Below are 17573 nucleotides of genomic sequence, written 5' to 3' on the forward strand. Positions count from 1 at the left end.
TAAAGGAAAGGTAGAATATGTTCCCAGGGATGGTTCAGAGAAATAAATATTTTATACCATTAAATTGTGTGAACTTCATTTACAAAAGAAATTGTGATAGACTTATACACTTAGCTGACCCAATAATACTGTAAGAAATAGATCTACTAATATTAATTCCTAAGATTTGAATTACTCAGGGAAATGTCTTGTCAGTGTCCCTGTCTGACTCACAGTAAACACACAGTAAGTTTCCTTCCATTGCTCTCTGGAAATAGTGTTGAAAGGAACAGCAACTTTACATGAGCATTGGCCCTTCTTAAGGGATCTATCCCCAAGATGTCAGAATGTCAGAGAGCTGTTCAAAACAGTCTCTTTCCTCTCTCTCTCTCTGTCTCTCTGTCTCTGTCTCTGTCTCTGTCTCTCTCTCTCTCTTTCTCTCTCTCTTTCTCTCTCTCTCCTCTCTTTCTCTCCTCTCTCTTTCTCTCACTGTCCCTCTCTCTCTCTCCCTCCCTTATCTTTTTGAGACAGAGTCTTAATATGTGGAGTAGGCTGGCTTCAAACTCAGAGATTTCCCTGCCTCCTGAGTGCTGGGATTAAAGGAGTGTGCCACCATGCCTGGATTAGGTTTTATTGGCTGGGGAGATGGGTCAGTGGGTAAGAGTTTTGTTTGGACAAACACAAAGGCCTGAATTCAGGTTTTCATTACCCACAGAAAAAGCCAAGAATGGCTCTCCCTACCCCTTTTTTATTTCAAGTCTACAGGAGACACAGAAAAGAGGCTTCCTATGGCTTTTTGGTTGCTAGTCTGTTCAGAGAGAGACACATTGTCTCACATAATAATAATAATAATAATAATAATAATAATAATAATAATAATGGAAGATGATGGGTATAAAAGCAAATGGTTCACACATATTACAGGGAGCATCCAAATAATTTAGGATTAACAGCTTCTCCTAATTCAAATCCATCAAATTTTTCTTAATTTTTTTATTGGATACTTTATTTACATCTCAAATATTATCCCCTTTCCACATTTCCCTCCCACCCAGAAACCTCCTATTCCATCCCCCCTCCTTCTGCTTCTATGAGGATGTGCCCATACCCACCCACACACTCTCACCTCCCCACCCTTGAATTCCCCCACAGTGGGGCATCCAGCCTTCATTGGACCAAGGACTTCCTCTCCCACCTATGTCCAACAAGGCCATCCTCCCCTACATATGGAGCTGGAGCCATGGGTTCCTCCCTGTGTGCTCCCAGGCTGGTGGTTTAGACCCTGTGAGCTCTGGTTAGTTGGTATTGTTGCTCTCCCCATGGGGCCACAAACTTCTTCAGCTCCTTCAGTCTTCTTTCTAACTTCTCCATTGGGAACCCCATTGTCGGTTCAATGGTTTGCTGTGAGCATCCACTTCTGTATATGTCAGGCTCTGGCAGACCTCTAGTGAGACAGCTATATCAGGCTCCTGTCAGCATGCACTTCCTGGCATCCATGTCAGCTTCTGCCTTTGGTGACTGCACATGGGCTGGATACCCATATGGAGCAGTCTCTGGAAGGCCCCTCCTTCAGTTTCTGTCCTACAGTTTTTTTCCATATTTTCTCCCATAAGTATTTTGTTACTCCTTCTAAGAAGAATGGAAGCACCCATACTTTGGTCTTCCTTCTTCATAAGCTTCATGTGGTCTGTGAATTGTATCTTGGGTATTGTGAGCTTTTGGGCTAATATTCAATTATCAGTGAGTGCATACCATGTGTGTTCTTTTGTTATTGGGTTACCTCACTCTGGATGATATTTTCTAGTTCCATCCATTTGCCTAAGAATTTTATGAATTCATTGTTTTTAATAGCTGAGTAATACTCCATTGTGTAAATGTATCAAATTTTCTGTATCCATTCCTCTGTTCAAGGACATCTGGGTTTTTTCCAGCTTCTAGCTATTATAAATAATGCTGCTATGAGCATAGTGGAGCATATTCCTTGATATGTGTTGGGGCATTTTCTGGGTATATGCCCAGGAGTGGTAAAACTGTGTCCTCAGGTAATGCAATGTCCAATTTTCTGAGGAACCGCCAGACTGATTTCCAGAGTAGTTGTACCAGCTTGCAATCTCACCAACAATGGAGGAGTGTTCTTCTTTCTCCACAAACTCCCCAACATCTGCTATCACCTGAGTTTTTAATCTTAGCCATTCTGATTGGTGTGAGGTGGTATCTCAGGGTTGTTTTGATTTGCATTTCCAGGATGACTAAGGATGTTGAACATTTCCTTAGGTGCTTCTCAGCCATTCGAATTTCCTCAGTTGAAAATTCTTTGTTTAGCTCTCTACCCCATTTTTAATAGGGTTATGTGGTTGTCTGGAGTCTAATTTCTTGAGTTCTTTGTAAATATTGAATATTAGCCCTCTATCAGATACAGGATTGGTAAAAATCTTTTTTCAATCTGTTGGTTGCTGTTTTGTCCTATTGATGGTGTCCTTTGCTTTACAGAAGCTTTGCAATTTTGTGAGGTCCCATTTGTCAGTTCTTGCTCTTAAAACATAAGCCATTGGTGTTCTGTTCAGGAACTTTTCCCCTGTGCCCAAGTATTCCAGGCTCTCTTCCACCTTCCCTTCTATTAGTTTCAGTGTACCTGGTTTTATGTAAAGGTCCTTTATCCACTTGGACTTAAGCTTTGTACAAGAAGATAAGACTGGATCGATTTGCATTCTTCTACATGCTGACCTCCAGTTGAACCAACACCATTTGTTGAAAATACTGTCAATGTTTTCCATGGTGTCTTTTACACATGAGATTCTCTCTTCTGTCTCTTTTATTCTGTTGGTCATGCTTACGTCTGTGACTCCTCATCTCTTTTCTGGGTTTTCTATCTCTAGAGTAGTCTCCCTTTGAGATTTCTTTATTGTTTCTATTTCCATTTTTAGACCCTGAGTGGTTTTATTTAATTCCTTCACCCATTTGGTTGTGTTTTCTTGCAATTCTTTAGGGATTTTTGTGTTTCCTCTTTAAGTGCTTCTCTCTGTTTACCTGTGTTCTCCTGTACTTCTTTAAGGGAGTTACTTATGTCCTTCTTAAAGTCCTCTATCATCATCATGGGAAGTGATTTTAAATCTGAATCCTGTTTTTCCGGTGTGATAGGGTGTCCAGGACTTGCTGTGATGGGAGAACTGGCTTTTGATGCTGCCAGGTAACTTTAGTTTCTGTTGTTTATGTTCTTGCACTTGCCTTTTGCCATCTGGTTATTTCTAATGCTACCTGCACTCACTGTCTCAGATTGGAGCCTGTCTGTCCTGTTATCTTATATCAGAACTCCTCAGAGTCCAGGTATCTCTGTGATTCTGTGATCCTAGATCCTGGGTGGAAGAGCTCCTGGGAAGCAGTCTGCCTTGGGGGATCCTGAAATCCTATGATCCTGGTCATGTTAGAGCTCCTGAGAATCCAGCTTCCTCAACTTCTCTGAGTGCAGCGAATTGTCTGCTCCTCTGAGTACAGTGGTTCCTCCAGGATAAGTCAGGATATGTTGTCTTCAGGGGAGCAGACGAGCTAGAGTCTACCCCAGCAGAAAGGACCAAGAGAGGGGCAGAAAGTATTCTTAATTTTTTATTCTTTGAGAATTTAGTGTGTTTTTGTTTACTCTCTCCCCCAATACCCAGATCTACCTGATCAATCCTTATCCACCCAACTTTGTGTCTTTAAAAAAGAAATCAAGACCATGGAGCACAGTTGGCTCACCAGAGGTGACCTTCTTAGAGAAAAATGTCTTTTCCTCTTGTAGCACCTAACTAATGACAATAGTTCCATGGCTATTGGGGTTGGATTTCATATCTAATTTCTATCTTGATGCCAAAATTTTATCAGGTGTGGGTTTGCACAAGTTTGGTACATGCTGTTACAACTGCTATGAATTCATAGTGTCACTCCTCTGCCGTGTCCAGAAGACACAGATTCCTTAGAGTCATCTTCTGCCTTTGGCTCTAGTACTCTTTCCACCCTCATTACTGTGATGAACCCTGAGCACTGGGAGTTAGGGTATGTACACACACACACACACACACACACACACACACACACACACACACACACACAATGGTGCCAGATATGGGCTTCATCTTGTAGATGAGGACCTAAATCCAATTACAGAGTGTTGGTTACTTCTATGATTTGTGACACTATTGTACTAGTGAGCACAATAATTATTGTAGTTTGCATGGTTCAAAGCTAGGTATAATTGATTATTTCTCTCCTCTGACTGCATGCACAGTTTTTTCCAGAATTATAAAGGTTTTCAGTAGGAGTGAAGCTTTTAGGTCAATGCATTTTTGTTTATCCATGTTCTATGATTCAAAAATGTATTGTCTTCAGTAGTAGGGCCTTACTTTCAAGCTCTAGAAGGCAATCATGAGCAACGACAGTAACCTGCAGTATTTGGGGGTATACAGGACTTTGTTGTCCAATGCTTTTCTGATTAGCTAAATAAATAATGTAAATATACATTGTGTAAATATACTACATTTTCATGTGGGGACCATCTAGTCTCTTTCCATTTCTTGGCTATTTTGAACACTGAACATGAGTGAGCAGGCATCTCTAGAGTAGAATATGGAGTCCTGTGCATAAATGCCCAAGAGTGGTAGAGTTGGACCATGTAGTGGATCTACTTTTAGATTTTTGAGGAACCTTCATGTGCATTTTCATTGTAATTACATCAGATTTTGCTCCATCAGTGACTAAGTTCCTGTTTCCCAAAATTTATGGCATCACTTGCTGTCTTTCTTTTCTTTTCTTTTTCTTTTTCTTTTTTTTTTTTTTTTTTAACATTAGTCATTCTGACTGGGATGAGATAAAATAGTATTAATTTGCACTTCCCTGATTACTAAGCATGGTGAACATTTTAAAAAATCTTCCTTAGTCATTTGTACTTCATCTTTTGAGGACCTAGAACTGGGTTGTTTGGTCACTGATGCTTAAATGTTTTTGAATTCTGGGTATATTCTAGATAGTAAACTTCTGTCTGATATACAGTTGGTAAAGCTATTTTTCTCATGCTGTAGCCTGCGTGATGATATACTTTTTGTGCAAAACCTTTTTAGTTTCATGAGTTCTCATTCATTAATTGTTGGTCTTAATACTTATTGGGGCCTCTTTCAGAAAGTCCTTTCCTGTGCCAGTGAATGCAAGTATATTACCTACTTTCTTTTCTATCTGCTTTAGAGTATCAGGGTTTTTTTGTTTTTGTTTTTCTGTTTTTGCTTTTTGCTGAGGTTCTTGATCATTTGGAGTTGAGTTTTGGGTAGGGCTAAGTAAATGTCATTCTTCTACACATAGTTATCCATCTGAAGCAACATTTGTTGAAGGTACTATTTTTTTCTTTAACATATATGGCTAGCTTCTTTTTCAAGTAGCTATAGGGACGTGAGTTTCTATGTAGGTACTTAATTCTATTCTATTGATCAATGGGTCTGGTTTTATGCCAGTAACATATTGTTTTCATTACCACATCTTTGGGATATAATAAGATCTGGAATGGTGAAATCTCTAGCAAATTTTTGTTGATCAGGATTGTTTTGCCTATCCTGAATATTTTGTATTTAATTATAAAATTTAGTATTATTTTTAAAATTTCTATAAAGAACCACACTGGAAATTGGGTGGGAATTGTACTGAATCTGTAGATTGTTTTTGGTCAGATGACATTTTATAATATTACTTCTAACAATACATGAGCATGGGAGGTTTCCTAATCTTCTTGCATCTTCTTCAATTTCTTTTCTTCAGTGCCTTAATGTTTACATTTACATGTATCTCTTTCTTGGTTAAATTTCCAAAATATTTTATTTTGAACCTATTATATAAGGTATTTTTTCATGATTTCTTTCTCAGTGCACTTTTCATTTGTATATAAAAAGGCTACCAGTTCTCATGTGATAATTTTTATCTTAATACTTCTAAATGTTTGATCAAATGTAGGAGTTTTCTGGTAGAATCTTTCTGTCTTTTATGGCCAGAATCATACCTTTAGCAAATAAAGATACTTTGACTTCTTTCTTTCCCATTTGTATCTTTCTTATCTCTTTCACTTGTTTTCTTTCTCTAGCTAAATCTTCAAGTATACTGTGGAATAAGTATAGAGATAGTGGACATTCTTGTCTTGTTCTTGATTTGGTGGAAATGCTTTCCAGTTATCTCCATTTAGATAATGTTGATTGTGGTATTCCTGTTTACTAGAGTTATTATGTTGAAATACGTCTCCTATATCCCACATTCTCTCTCCAGGACCTTTATTATGAATGGATGTTGGTTGGGTTTTGCTCACGGTCTTTTCTCCATTTAATGAGGTGATTATATGGTTTCTATCTTTTTAATGTAATTAGATTTATTGATTTATATATGAATACAATATATTTCTATATAAATATGAATATATAATATATTTAGAATTACATCCTTGCAACTCTGGAAAGAAGCCAACTTGATCATGGTAGATGACATTTTTGATGTATTCTTGAACTTGGCTTCCAAGTATTTTATTAGAATCTTTTATGTCTATGTTCATCGATTTTTTTAATATATGGAAACATAATACTGCAAGTTTTCTTTTTATAACTCCTTTGTATTTGTTTTCATTTCACTCAATCTGGAAATTTTTAAATTTTCTACTTGATTTCTTGCTTCACTCAATTTTGGTCAGTGGTGTGTTATTTACATTCCACAAGTTTGTGTTCTTTTGTTGTTGATATCCAGCTTTAATCTATAGTGGTCACATAAAATGCAGGATGCAATTTCAATTTTCTATATTTGCTGAGACTTGCTGTGAGTCCTTTGATTATGAACACTTGTCCAATCCCTTCTGGTCTTCACAGTCTTCATTGAAAATTTGCAGTTTTAATGATGAACCGGCCATTGGACGTGACTTGGTCTTTCTCTCTGGCTATTTTCAATATTCTTTGTTGTCGTTGTTCTGAACATTTAGTGTTTTGATGTGATATGAGGAGTTTCTTCTCTAGATATGTTTGCTTGGTGGTGTTTCTGGATTCCTGCCAGACCTTGAGAAGTGTCTCTCACCTCAGATTAAGAAAGTTTCTTCTGTGGTTTTGTTGCAAAAATGTTTTTTCACCTTTGATCCAGGTCTCTTCTTTTGTACCTACTTTTTGTAAGTTTGGCTTTTGTATAATAACCAAGTTCCTGCATGTTCCATTCTCGGGATTATTTGAATAAATATTTCCTTTCACTAATCTAATTCCTCTGCTTTTTCTTTAAGACCTCATATTTTCTCTTCCACATGATCCAATCTATTTGAGATATTGTTTTCTAATTTTTTTGTTTGAATTTTTAAATTTTTCATTTTAAATCTTAATTCATTTTTCTTTTTATTTTCAGAGGTTCTATCAAATTCTATTTTAATTTCTTGACTTATTTTCATAATTTCATTTAACTCTGGTTTTGGTGTTCATTCTGGCACTTATTTATATTCTCTTAGAATTCTTTGGTTATTTTCAATGTTGCTATTTTGATTTTGCTTTTCTAAGGGGATATTACTATGGACATACTAATTTTTCATGGTTACTTAGAATTTTGGTTAATTCATGTTTGTGAATTTGTAATGGAACCTAAGCACCTGCAGTCATGTGGTAGGTATAATTCATTGTTATGGAAATCTTGTTTCTTGTGGAGCAGGTGTTTGAAACTGCCTGTTATATATTTAGTTTTAGGTGGTAGGCCAGCTGCATAGAGCTTAGGGCTCAGTCCTTGGACAATTCAGTGCTAATGTTTGAATTGGGTATTAGAAGTAGTCTTTGCTTGGCTCAATTTTATTGAGGATTATCAGCACAGGAGCTGACCTTTTGTAGTGTGAGAAGATTTTTCACAGTCAATCTTCAGGAGTCTGAGGAAGATTCTCAGGACCTTTCCTCAGGCAAAATTGATGATGAAAGTCTGGAGTAACCAAATCAAGAGGAAGGTTGGGTTACTAATGGTAAAAGGCAGTTGTGGGACATGTGGTCCTCAAGCAAGTTGCAGGGGCAGGTGAAGTAGTTGGTGTGTGTCTAGTGTTCCTACCTGATAAAAAGTGGTCATCAGCTCATGGAGATGGGTGGAAGTTACAGGGTGAGTCTAGTATTTCCCTAGAAAAGGGGCCATGTGTGTGCAATATGGGTGGATGGGGTTGGTTGAGATGGGTAGGGTTCATGGGGGTGGCTGGGGTTGGAGGGGGTTCATATTCCCTGTCTGGAGATAAGAGGCTATTCAAGGGCACTTAGCCAGGGTGAATGAGGTTAGTGTTGAGAGTTGGGCCTCTCTACCTGAAGAGAGAGTGTTGAAAGGGGCACAGGAAGGCAGGTGCTAGATAAGTTTTTAGTTCCTCTAACAGTAATCAAGATGTCCAAGAGCCAATTGGCATTTAAGCCACAGCAGCATCTAGAGTTCTGAAGGTCTAAATCCCATGATAGATGATGAAGACAGGTGAGCTCCTATCCCACTTTAGGGATAGGCGCTGAATAAACAGACAGGAAGTTTGGTCTGCTCATCTGTAATCTGTGTTTAGTGTTATCTTTCATTTCTGTCCCCGCAGGTGTGGTCTATGAACTTTATGTTGGATTATATTCTACATTATTATCTCATTTCCTGTTCACACTGCAGCTCTTTATGTTCTTAGCACTTGGTCTTATCCCTAGCAGGTGGTTAGGGGCAGGTGAATTAATAGTCAATACATGACTTAACATGTTGGAATATATTTTTCTGATATGTAATTTTAAAACTGCATGTATTCTTGATAGTTTATGGCTAGTTTGCTTATAACCACGTGTTGTTCTTCTGTGTTATTAAATCTAACTGAAAAGACTTCACAGTTTCTTGTTCTCATCATTCCAGAGGCAGAATCAGTGAGAACTCTGTGAGGTTGGGGCCAGACTGGTCTACATAGTGAGTTCCAGGTCAACTGGTACTTCACAGAGACCCTGTCTCAAAGAAAGAACAAAGTTTCTTGCTTTGTGTCGGGGGGAAATTCAGCAGTGAAACTCCCCCACCCCCTCAAATACCCAGAGGCATTGAAACGAGGAGTATCCACTCTTGAGGTGAGGTCAGTGTGAAAGGGGAATGAATGAGAGAGAAGTAGAATGTCATACATGAGTAAACCTGTCATGATGGAAACCATTTCTTTGTATGCAGATTTAAAAAAAAGAATTTCAGAAAATGTGAAAAAAAAAATTGTCAAAACCAAAACTAAAAGAGTATCTACCAATGGGAAATGGAGAAGAGAGAATGCAGGGGCAGTCTTGCAATGCTTCTTGGATAGAAAAAAAAATCTAAAGAAAATTCCAATTAAAACTAGATAAGATAAAAGCTATATTAGATGAAGCAAAAATACTTTTCTGTCTTTTTATTGGATATTATATTTACATTTCAGATTTTATCCCCTTACCCCCATTCCCCCCACCACTCAAGAACCTCCTATCCCATCCCCCCTCCTCATGCTTCTATGAGGATGTGCCCCCACCTACTCCCCAACTCCCACCTCCCCACCCTCAAATCCCCCCCCCTCCACACACACTCGGTGTTCAGCCTTCATGGGACCAAGGATCTCCTCTCCCACCTATGCCTGACAAGGCCATCCTCCCCTACATGTACAGATGGAGTCATGTGTCCCTCCCTATATGCTCCCAGGCTGGTGGTTTTGACCCTGGGGAGCTCTGGTTGGTTGGTATTGTTGCTCTCCTCATGGGGCCACAAACCCTTTCAACTCCTTCAGTCTTCTCTCTAACTTCTCCACTGGAAAACACTTGATCAGATCAATGGTTAGCTGTGAGCATCTGCCTCTGAATGTGTCAGCCTCTGGCAGACCTTTAAGGAGACAGCTATATCTTCTCCTCCATGGGTCCCAGAACTGCAGGTGGTACACAGACATACAACCAGGCAATATACTTGTACACATAAGTGTTGCATGATAGTTGCTCACACTGTGAACTCTGAGATTGTGTTGTTTAGTGGAAAAACCTATTTCTAGTTGTGATGTGGCTCAGCCCTGGCACACACCTTTATTCCAAAAGCTTTCTGCTTAAGCATTGTAAACAGGCTTAAATAAAGTCAGCCATAGGTCATGAGGTGGAGCAAGCAACCAGTTGACAGGAAGTGAACATAGGAACAAAACAAACCATAGAGAGGAAGAGGAAGTCAGGAGAATGGATAGAGAGACATAAAGGATATTGGAAGGAGGGACATTCAGTTTGATGGTTTTTAGAGGCGTGCTTAAGGGACTCTTTGCATCTTTCCTGCAAATGTTTTTCATGCTGCAGCACTGGAGTGAAGCACACTATCCTCTTATCACTGAAGATTCATTGATGTGTTGATGTTGAAACAAGTACTCACCAGACAGAGCAGCCACTGGCTGATGCTTATTCCTGCATGAAACTTCTGGACTTGAACTCTGAAGGGAAAGGCTGTAGGTACTCTCTGGAGTGATTAGCAATCCAGAAAGATTTTACATGTTGAATGTGCTGGTTAGTTCTTTGTCAAGTTGACACAAGATAGAGACATCTAGGAAGAGGGAATATCTGTTGAAAAAAATGCCTCCATCAGAAGGCAAGACTGTAAGACATTTTCTTGATTAATGATTGATGTGGAAGAGTCCAGACCACTTTGGGTGGTGCCACTCCTGGCAGGTGGCTGTGGGCTGTATGAGAAAACAAGCTGAGCCAACCATGAGCAGCAGGCAAATAAGCAGTGTTCCTCTGCAGTTCTGCATCAGTTCATGCATCTAGGCTCCCTCCTTCTGCTCAGTGATAAGCTGTGATGTGAAAGAGTAAGCCAATAATTGCTTTTTCACCCAAGTTGTTTTTGATCAATGTTTTGTCACAGCAGCAGAGAAACCAAGTATTACTTAAGCAGAATTAATGATTAATGAAGTAATTATAATCAGTATGTTAACATGTTATTTTGGAATTTTTACCTAAGTTATGGATTTTATTTCTCAGAATAAACCTGTCTAGAAAAGTACCTAATATGCTATCCAAATAGATCTTGAGACTGAGCAAGTGTAACTAATGTTTTATAATAATGACAACAACAACAACAACAACAACAAAAAAAAAAAAACAGTAGTGCTATGGTCAGAAGGATTATGTTCTCCCTTCATGTATTGACACACCCAGATGGCCAAGGTCCTGGCATCAAGACTTGTGACTTTTGGAAAATGAGCAAGGTCATGAAGAGGAGCCACTATAAGTGGAATTAGTGCCCTTAGATAAGCACACATACACACACACACACACACACACACACACACACACACACTTCCTTGTCAGTCTACCATGTGAAAATAAAACTAAAAGACATCATCCATAAGTCAAATGATGTCAGATTTGCCACCTCAGTTACCTTGGACATTCTGTTGTTTATGAACTTCACATCTCATAAAAATCTCATGACAACATAAATGTACTAAAGCAATTGGCTTTATCATAATTACATAGTTCTGAAGACCAAAAGTTTAGAATGGATTGAATTGAGCCAAAATCAATACTACACTTATTTTCTTTTGGAGGGTTGAGAGCAAACTGTTTCCTAGCTTTGACAGTCTTTCAACACTATCTGTTTATCATAGCAATGGTCTCTTGCTCCACCTTGAGAGGCAACAACTTTCTGTTTGTCAGTGATGTTCTTGTCTTCTCTAATGAGGCACTCCAGGATTAGGTGAGGATATCTGTTTAACCCAGAAAAACCTCTTCATCTCAAGATTCTTAATTTAACCACACTGGAAAGACCCTCTGTGATGTGAGGTAACATGTATAGAAATTTGGGCATTGGGACAAGTGTGTCTTTAAAAACATTATGCTGCTTATTTGTGTGTGTCAAAATGAAATGACCATGGCTTCAAGGACCATATTGAGGACAGGCTTGTTTTGCTACAAACGGTGTGGTGTTTTGTCTCATAGTATACTAAATTTTATGGTCTTCCCTCATTTAGCATCTCTACCATCCATCAGATTATCAAAGGCAGAGGGTCCAAGGGCAGTGAGGCAGAGAAAAGTAATTTTCATAATTTTTTTGTTCTGCTTTTACTTGTCCAACTATTGTAATATATCAGGTTCTTATGACAGTCTTCGGTATTAGTCACTGTAAATATCTATGTGGGTAACAATGACTAACCCAAATGAGCTTTTTCTTTTCCTTTTGTATTCAATTAGTCACTAATTTTTGTATTCTGAACAGACCCTTAATTTTAAAAGTTGGGAGAAAGAAGCAAATCTCCTAGGTGGCATTACCATTTCTCTAGCCATGTGACCCCTTCCTTCACACTGCGACTTCCTGCAGGGCAGTCTATCCACATGTCATAACATCTCAGATGTCATTGGGTTGGGTGGAGAATATGGTTCTCACAAGGCCCAATTTCATCTCCAGTACTGAAAATCTTACTTATACTGTATCAGTTATTAGACATTGGGATGCATGTAGATCTAATCAGGACAATTTAGCTCTGACATCACATTTACAGAGTTAAGTGAAGTTATTTTTAGTCTTCCTTCTATTTATAATGTGTTTCTAATTAAGCTTCAGTAATGTCTCAGACATATTCGCTTCACTTTTACCTCTTTAGAACTTTCTTAAACTGGAAGATATTTTTCTCAACCTTATAAATTACTTTTTTATTTAGCTGATTCCCACAGATATTTCAGCTGTAAATCATTCTAGTACTTCCTAGCCTGAGTTCTTAACTCTGAATTTTATTATATTAGTGCTCACAGAGCAAATTATTGCCTTTTCTGACTTCTCAGAACAAGTTAAACACAAGTGTTCTTTTCAGTTTCAAGTGTTCCTTATTTAGGGTAACTGTGGCTGTTCCTGACATGCTATCTGGTGAGTAACAGATCTAGAAGTGAATAGATGTTAAGTGATAATTCATATCTTTAAAACCCCATGACTCATTTACAGATAACTTTTAACAGAAGAACTATATTAGTAATGTAGAAACCAAAAGATTTTAAATTAGTAGAGCCCTTGGGAGTAATTTTTGACCTTTGCTCTTCTTACTTTTCTTGTTTTTACAGAAGTTTCCAGCAGAGCATTTGACTATATATTCTGTCACTTACAGGGAACTTTAAAACATATTTAAAACCTATCACCCAAAAGCTCATCTGGAAGGTGAAACTATTAGTCTCAGTCTCATTGGCTAAAGTAGAACATTACTGAAATGTGTCATTACTATGTCTGGAGTAAAGTGAGTGGGTAACAGTAAGCTGAAGTTTTATGTTGTCCAAACAGAAAGGGTCTTAAGGGTGCATTGTCAATTGTCCTGGCTTTCTGTTTGGGGATTTTTAATTTTTATTTTATTTTTTTGTCATAGGGGTAAGAAGCTGTAAGCTGCCAGTCCATAGGATTGCCTACCTTTGTTGTATGTTAGAACGATGATATGGTGTCATTAAGCATCAAGCTGAACCCTGGGTCAGTGTCTGTGGGACAGTGAAAGGATAGCTTGGTTCCTGGTCGAGCACAGGCCTCTAACCCCAGACCCTAATGGGATGGTAGGTGTTCAGCCTTGCTCCCAGACTCCAGGCTCCTGACACACAGCTGAAGACCTCCATTGGTCAGCACCTTTCAGTCACTTAGGACAACGCTCCTACCAGCCCCTCCACAGGTAGAGGGCATGACTACAGGCCACAGAACCTCAAGAGATCTCAATATTAATGAGATACCTAAAGGCCAGAGGATGTAGCCAATTAAGCATTTCTTCCCAGTCCTTCCTCCTTACAAATGGTATTTAACATCAGGGCTGCTCTGGGGGTACAGGGTACAGCTTCATCCACTTTCCGCCATGACAATAAACTTTTTAAAACCATGGACATCCTTGTGTCTTTTGGGGCCCTGCTGTGGGTAACCGTGGAGAAGGCCTTTAACTAATGATAACTAATAATAACCACTGTAGCCTAATCTGCCACTAGAAGACTTCTCTACTCGCCATGGAGGCTGCCAACTCAAGCAAGCTAGCCGAGCCAGTGATGACTCAGTGAAGTGAGTCCCAGTAACCAAGAGTCTCATTTTCCCAAGGGATGCTGCAGGAGCTTCTCCCTCTTCCCCCTCTTGGCTGTGGGCCAGTCCAACCAGTATGTCCACTCCATCTGGGTCCTTCTACCGTCCCCAGTGACATCTGGGAGCCCAAGCACAGAGACCACCAGTCTCCTGGTCAGCCGCTTCATCCAGGAGACCACCAATCCAGGAGCTCTACCCCCGCAGGACATCAGGCTGAGACCTCTCCACACCAGGGTGGAGCTCAGCAGCTTCTTATAGCCCAGCGTCCACCCTGCGCAGCATAGAGGGAACTCAGTCAAATTCCCGTGCTTCTGCTCCCTGAGCCACAATTCCAGCCATCTGGGGCAGCAGACATGTGGGATCCACAACTCAGCCCAATAGGACCCACACCCATGAGCAAGCTACAGCCCCACAAGTGTCTAAGTTATTCCTGGCATCAATAAGCTCTCATGAAGGTCTACCAGAGAAGTAGAATTTCTAAATAAAGGCTAATGGAAACTATTGTGGGGTATCCACCACAGAACACTACCTGGACATGGGTTTAAGCCAATAGAATTCTTTATTAGCTGGCTGGAGAACACACTGGGTATTCAGGATCCCAGTGTACCACCAAACCTTTATGAACAACAACAACAAACATATCCTGTGTAGACATATTTCAATTAACAAGCACAGTTAGTCAGAAGCAGAACTACAAAAGTCAAAAAAAAAAAAAAAAAAAAAAGCAAGGTTAGTACATTTAGGGACCTTCCCATAACTATAAACATTGATGGATTAGGACTTTGTTTTCATTTTGGCAGGTGGTGCCATCTATGTGCTGAGTTGAATGCCCTGAATGGTACTTCAATCATGTAGTCAGTTATGCCAAGGTCTGGGCACCTGTTACAGAGACCTAAAAGTTAAAAAAATAATAATGTAAGAATTGATAGCAATAGGTTTCAAATCAGATTGGTCCTTGCAGAAAGGAGTATTGATGTGATATTGGTGCCATGTTGATACAGAGTACTCATCAGGCTGAAGCACAAGGAGCCAAGACAGGAAACAATATACACAATGATAGGACAAAGACGAATGAATCTAACAGGAGCAACAGAAGTTGCAAGAAAGAAAGAGGGTGGTAAGAAAGACCATGTTATGTGGAGAGATAGTAATGACTATATTCTCAAAAGAAAATAGCAAGCCAGACAAGAGCCCTCTGAGCTGAAGAAACAGATGAGCTTTCAGGCAGTCATGTGGCTGGTTAGTACATTTCAAACAAGGTTGTTTTTTTTTTTTTTTTTTTCCTGTTTGGTAGATGTGACAAAAAGTTGTGGTAAAGCAACTGCATTACAGATAACCAAAATTTTCCACCCCTTTAAAAACAACCTTCTGTGGTTTCATGCTAGCTTGGTAGTTGTGAAGTATAGCATTTCAAAATAAAATAAACTTAATCCCTTTTATTTGAATTATCTTTTTTAGTTAGCTCACAAAATAATGAGTTAAATTATGACACTTCATGCATGTAGATGTCCATGGATGTAGATCATTGTGCTTTGTTGAGATCCACCTTTCTATCACACTCTCTTTACCTTCCACTGATGACACCTCAACATATATTATACATTCAAATGTAGATTTTTGTATATGATAGAAAATGTGACCCTGAATTGGGTTGTTGTTGTTCAATATAAAAATGCACACACACACACAGAGAAAGGAAGAATGAAGAGTTCCAAGTTTCTTAAGATAGTTTTATTTTTGCCTTCCTTAGCCATAAGATGTTTTTGAGGGAACATTTAAGTATACATTCCCCATTTCCCCTTGTGATTACCAATGATAGGAATGAATTGCAATAATAGAGGTGTATTCTCAAGGATTCTGTGAAGCATACATATCCTAGAAGATAGTGATACCACAGGAGAAGACTGGGGTGGAGTGAATCATCTGATTAACATGGGATAAGCTAGTTGGAAAAAAAGAGTAGAAACTCATTTGGGGCTACAAAATAAAGCATGTGCAAGAAAAGCCTTGAGGGATCTCATGGGGAAGATGGTGCAATGTATAAATGACCTATCAATGTCATGGTTCGGGGGCAAGACTTTTCAGCTCAGGCCTCCCCTCTTTGGTTCTCTAGATTACTTTCATTTTCCAGAGTGCCTTTCTCTTCTTTAATAAATTATCTCAGTTTCTATCACTGTCCATGTGCTCTTGGTCCACTCTGTTTAGGAAAAAAATAAAAATAAAAAAGAAGAAACAAAAAGAAACTGTCAGCAGATGTCCTATGGACTCTGGTCCACACCTACAACAATATTTCATATTGTTTGGTCAGACTGTTTAATAAGTCTTGACTACTAACAGAATACTATGAAAAGGTAATACCTCCAAGTCATGTACAATAAACTGATAACTTATATACAGCACAGATAATAACTAACTGTGGTAGCTTGAATATTGGCTCCTATAGGCTCTTCTATTTGAATTCTTGGTCACTGGGGAGTGGCAGTCCTTGAGAGGGATTAGGAGGTGTGGCCTTGTTAGAGTGGGTGTGGCCTTATTAGAGAAAGTGTATTATTGGAGGTGGGCTTTGGGGTTCAGAAGCCCAAGCTGGGCTCAGTAGCTCTTTTTTTTTTCTTGCTGCCTGCAGATCCAGATGTAGAATTCTCAAATCTCCAGCACCATTTTTGGTGCATGCTTTCTTGTTCCCTGCCATGACGACATGGACTAAACCTCTGAAACTGTAAGTCAGCCCCAGTTAGATGCTTTTCTTTGTAAGAATTACTGTGGTCTGTTGTGTCAGGAAGCATTTGTGAACCCCAGAAGCCCACCAAGGAGCCATGTCCAATGTAATAATAGTAGAGTCTCTTTATTACAAGCTCAGGATTGGGCTCTCCTTCAATCCAACCCTGACACTGCAGGACAGGAAGGGAAGGCTGAGCAGCGCGGCCTCAGCAGGATATGTTTTTAATAGAAAATAGAATAGGATAGGAACAAGTGAGGGGGTGAGAAAGGGTATGCCCTGTCTGGCAAGCATCTAATAGAGTGACTATAAGCCAACAGATGGGTGCTCTGAAGCAAGACCGTAGACAATCATAAACGGTCTGAAAGTACACATGAAACAGTCAGATTAGTCATTGATTAACTGTTGATAGGAAGTAGCTAGGGAGTAACTCTGGCCAAGGACAAGCTGTGAGGTCCTTTCACGAAATAAAAGTTGTGTTTCGATTCCCAGGGTTGCTGTAATGATTAAACTGCATATTAAGTACAGAGTGGATATTATTTGTAAGAAAGTTCAAATTAGTCTCTTGATAAAATGTAACTGTAGAGTGAAAAATTATAAAGGCCATTTTATGAAATATGTGTAGATTTTTCCGTCTTACAGAACTCGGAACTGAAAATAAGATTTCAGGCCTTCACATTCCAGGTGAAGGACACTTGCTGGATTACATTCCCCAAGCCTCGCCCAAGGCAGGAAGGCATTCCTGACTACAGATAAAGATGCTATCACCTAGGTGGGGCCATAGCCCTATAGCCGGAGGAAATGGCAGAATAGGACACAATAGCATGGTGAAAACCACATTTTTGAGAAGAATGAGTGTGCA

Source organism: Arvicanthis niloticus, chromosome 9 (genome assembly GCF_011762505.2).
Source record: "Arvicanthis niloticus isolate mArvNil1 chromosome 9, mArvNil1.pat.X, whole genome shotgun sequence".
NCBI classification, from domain to species: Eukaryota; Metazoa; Chordata; class Mammalia; order Rodentia; family Muridae; genus Arvicanthis; species Arvicanthis niloticus.